Source organism: Salvelinus sp. IW2-2015, linkage group LG4p (assembly GCF_002910315.2).
Source record: "Salvelinus sp. IW2-2015 linkage group LG4p, ASM291031v2, whole genome shotgun sequence".
Classification (NCBI taxonomy): domain Eukaryota; kingdom Metazoa; phylum Chordata; class Actinopteri; order Salmoniformes; family Salmonidae; genus Salvelinus; species Salvelinus sp. IW2-2015.
Genome location: NC_036841.1, coordinates 15352230 through 15356612, shown reverse-complemented (window position 1 = coordinate 15356612; position 4383 = coordinate 15352230). Strand labels below are relative to the sequence as shown.

The 4383-nt window shown below is 37.4% G+C and overlaps 1 long non-coding RNA gene across 1 annotated transcript; it reads right to left on the bottom strand.

Moving 5' to 3' along the window:
• Positions 1–1864: 1864 nt before the first annotated feature.
• LOC139023987 (uncharacterized) lies at positions 1865–4079 on the bottom strand. The gene is made up of 2 exons (XR_011475220.1): positions 3247–4079; positions 1865–3185 (listed from the first exon to the last, which is right to left on the bottom strand). It is a non-coding gene; the product is annotated as an uncharacterized lncRNA (long non-coding RNA).
• Between the last annotated feature and the right edge of the window lie 304 nt (positions 4080–4383).

Here is a 4383-nt window from a genome sequence, read left to right as displayed (position 1 = left end):
ACATTTATACTAAACACTTTAAATACCAGTATTATCTATTTTACAATAGCCCTTCCATCTCAGTTTTTCTCTCATGAGTGGCCTGGTAATAAAAGATCAGTACCCCAATTCCTTTAAGTCATTATTCTCCCTGGCCCAAATCATTTCAACATGTCTTTTTTTAGATACAGTTCACAGGTCATCAGACACAGTTGTCCCTCACTATTCAGTCGGTTAGGGTGGGTTTGAGCTCCACACCCACTTATGGTGATATTCTCTCCCATGCCTTAAAGCATTCTGACGTCACCTTCTATGATAACTCCCTTATTCTACTGGTGATCTCTCAGACGAATTACAGATTATGTAGTTATCAACATAACCCTCACAGAGACCCACACTCCAATAAACCCTTTGGAGTAACTTTCATCACTTTTTATATGCAGAATGAACAAAGCACATTTGTGTATTTACCCAAAGACCATAACCCCAGGGAACTGATAATTTTACCTATGAACTCATGTTATATCAAAATAAAAATTAAAATAAACCTATTTGAATAACTTATTCAATTTAAGGGTACAACTCTTCATAATTTTCCCAGGGACATAATAGATTTTCAAAGTAATTATACAGTTTGAATAGAGTCTGGTGTATTTCAATCATGTTATAATTCAATCCCACCTGTTCCAACAATTTCTAGTAAAAGGTGATCAGTCTTTCACAGGAAATTCTTAGGATTCAGGGCATTTTGACACCATTAATATGTTTCCACTCCCCTTTCTTTAGGAACAACTTAAATACATTTTTCAAAAAACATTTCCATCCTTCTGCATACCCAATAACACAAAGGGACTGGACTCACTTATCCAGAACTCCATTTTTTAGCCTTATCCAGATATTTTAATTTTTAAAGCGGCTGACTTTAATTAACTGCTTTCCACAGTAATGCAGTCTCCAATGATATTTTGACCAGAGAAGATTAAACCCTTTTTTTCTGGAAAAGAAAGTATACATATCGTTAATATTCACAATGTTACCTTTGAATCAGCAAATAGTTTTTATTCCATAAACGTCTTAACAGTTTTCAGAGAATGACGGTATAGAATGCCTAACAATTAAAATTCCATCTGTACTCTACTAGATGTCAAGTCAAACGTGATCTAATACTTCTTCTTGACCACATATAAACTGTAATCTCTATGAAACACTCATTGTTCGCTCAGAGACCATACACCGCCAAGTAAAAAATTCCATTCTCACTAACCTCAAACCGATTAGTTGTTTGTTATTTTGACAAGGATATAAACTCTTGTATAGCGGCATTTCCTGCTACCGCACTAAGTTCTAGTGTCAYATTACACTAATTTTCCCCATACCCGATATACCTATATCCAGAACAGAGAGCTATTTTCTTATTGGTTCTTAGATCTTGTCAATAGTTCTGCTAATCACCCGCACGTCTGCGAGGACTAGAGGAACCACATTTGTACCTCATCGCAATGTATTTTCTGATGATAGAATGTTGACATCAGAACGCCTGCAAATCGAGCTTCACATTTTGGTCCCATGCGACTGTGCCTCCCTTATTCTATTCATCCTGTTTATCAGGTAATAGTGTCCTTCTCTCTCTATKCTATGGAAACAGTCATTTTGTTGTCATGCCACTATTTATTTATTTATTTTTCCTAAATACTCCCATGTATTATACACCTTTTATTTACTATTTTTCCGAGGTAGAGCTAATCACCTTTCCAATTAATAATTCATTTGTCACATCACTTAATTTTTTTTATCGAAGCCTACTCTATATAGTACAGACATTATTTCTGAATACTACAGATGACTTAATGTCTTATTCTAGGACAGTACTACAGATATCACTGTGTTTTTCCCTTTACAGATATCATTATTTATTTATTTTATTCGTTTGGTTTGTTATTACAGTTCTAATCAATTTTTAAGATTACATTTACATTACATTTAAGTCATTTAGCAGACGCGCTTATCCAGAGCGACTTACAAATTGGAAAGTTCATACATATTCATCCTGGTCCCCCTGTGGGAATTGAACCCTGGTCCCCCCGTGGGAATTGAACCCTCAACCCTGGCGTTGCAAGCGCAATGCTCTACCAACTGAGCCACACGGGACCACTGCCCGCTCCGTTAAGATCTCTATCTAACGTCTTACTTTTACCTTTATTTATTTATATTGTTTATACTTACTTACTTCAAGTTCTTGATTGCTTGATCCTATAGTCAATCGATTAGTGAGTCAAGCCTCCCCTGTTCTCCTTTTTATCCTGGCCACTCGATTTTGCACCCCTCTCTGCCCTTCAGGCTATTTTTAGACCGTAGCTTCTGTAGACACAGAGTGACTGACGGCCTGTTTTTTCCTCTTTCTTTGTTACACCATACGTGAATTCTTAACGTGTCCTGGATTCCACTATTTATTTTAACCAACCTAGATTCATTTTTAACTTTATAGTATAATTTCAATTTATTGGCGCTCCTACTTTCTGTTTTGTTTCACACTTTTCTATTCGTTTTATACTATTCGGTTAATCCTCTTTAATTATCTTTATTCATTATTTATTTTAACACCTTTTTTTAGTAATTCTACTATGGTCGCTTATTACTTTATCACATCAGTGTTTTTATCCTTGTTTACAACTTATTTTACTTCGATGTTTCTTAATTCCGTTCCCTCTATCTAAGTAATTAGAAGCACCCTTCCTCAACTTTCTACTCTGTCACAGGAAGGCTGCGCGCTCCCACCTCTGGACGTTCTGCCTACACACACAGAACCTGTCCTATCTTTCTTCCTAATGTTCTATCTTTACACAGATCCACTCATTTCTTACAACATTTTCATTCATCCTTTTTATTTTTCATCTGTTCATTCAATCCCTTTGTTTTTACCTCAAAACAACTTAGTCTTTCTTTATTGACTTAATTCACTTCCTCCTACATAAGCCTAGACTGCTAAGATTTCTACAATATGACGAGACTACTGTCTAATYGGATCAGCTTGTCTTCATATCCTATTCACCCCCCCAATACTGATCTTTTCTTCTATTATTAGAGTAGTATTGTGGCGTGACCTACTGAATTACAAAACCCTGTTAGCTAGACAGAGCGGTTTTTTATTCGCAGGATTTCTTTTGCATTTGAACGCCGCACAATCGGGCTAACGTTCTTCCTGCCTTCTAAATATTCATCCGTTCAGTCCCCCTTTCTGGGGCGGTAGCCATGAAATATTTATTTAACTACTGATTTATGCTCTGACCGTATAAGCTACTTTTGCAGTTGAACGCCGCACAATCGGGCCAACGTTTTTCCTGCCTTCTAAATATTCATCCGTTCAGTCCCCCTTTCTGGGGCGGTAGCCATGAAATATTTATTTACTAAATATTCACTCACAGATTATTCTGCCGTGAATATCCCACCCAAGCAGACCTCTTTAAAAATGTTCATTTTTTTAAAGAGCGGTATCGTGGCTTCCTAACTACTTATTTATGCAGTTCTCTATTACTTTTAGAGCCATTATTCATAAGTAACCTGTCCAAGCATTCCTTCTACTAATTTTATTGAAGAGGTATCACAGGATTTTCTACCTACATTATCTGTTTTGACCGTATGGGCTGTCCCACATTATAGCCAACCATCTCAGCCAGATGCGCAAACAACCGCATCATTTAAGCTACACATTCGAACGGTCTGATCTGAACGAGCGCATGCATGCCCCCTCTGCTTAACACCTAACACAAGCAAAGTTCACAGCACCTATTCACTCAGTCTCTATACATGCGCATACATTTATATTTAATACAATTCCCCAAATTACACATACATGCTAATTCATTGAATTCAAAAGTTCTTTAGTATTTACTGGTTTCATTTTAGGAAATTTGAAAGAGAGACTTACGTGGCGCCCCTCTCGCTGATACAGGATCTCTGAAGCAATCTACACAAACATTTCAACTATCGTAAGAACTTGCTTACCTTCTTATAGTTGGGCGGCCACCCTTGTTTGTCAGATTGTCCAAAGAACTCATCATCAGCCAAGAAAGTCCCAGTCCCTATCAGCTCCTGGCAAGCTCGCCAAAATATGTCGTGGTAAATCGTCTCAAAAATATAACACTCGTAAGAACTTGTGAAATCAATTTAGGCTTTTAATACAGAGCATTTGCCAGCCGGAATGTCCCGCGGAACACACAACTCTCAGAAGTCCAGTCCTTTATATTTATACCCACATAGTATTGTCCATCCCTTATGAAGTCATTCACCACCATCTGCTTTCAATTAGTTTATAATGGTGGCCAGACCCTCTATCCCAGTGTGTCAACAGACCCCATGCCCCTTCCCTTCACCACTAAATCAATGCACTCTTTGTTCTGTTCTCCC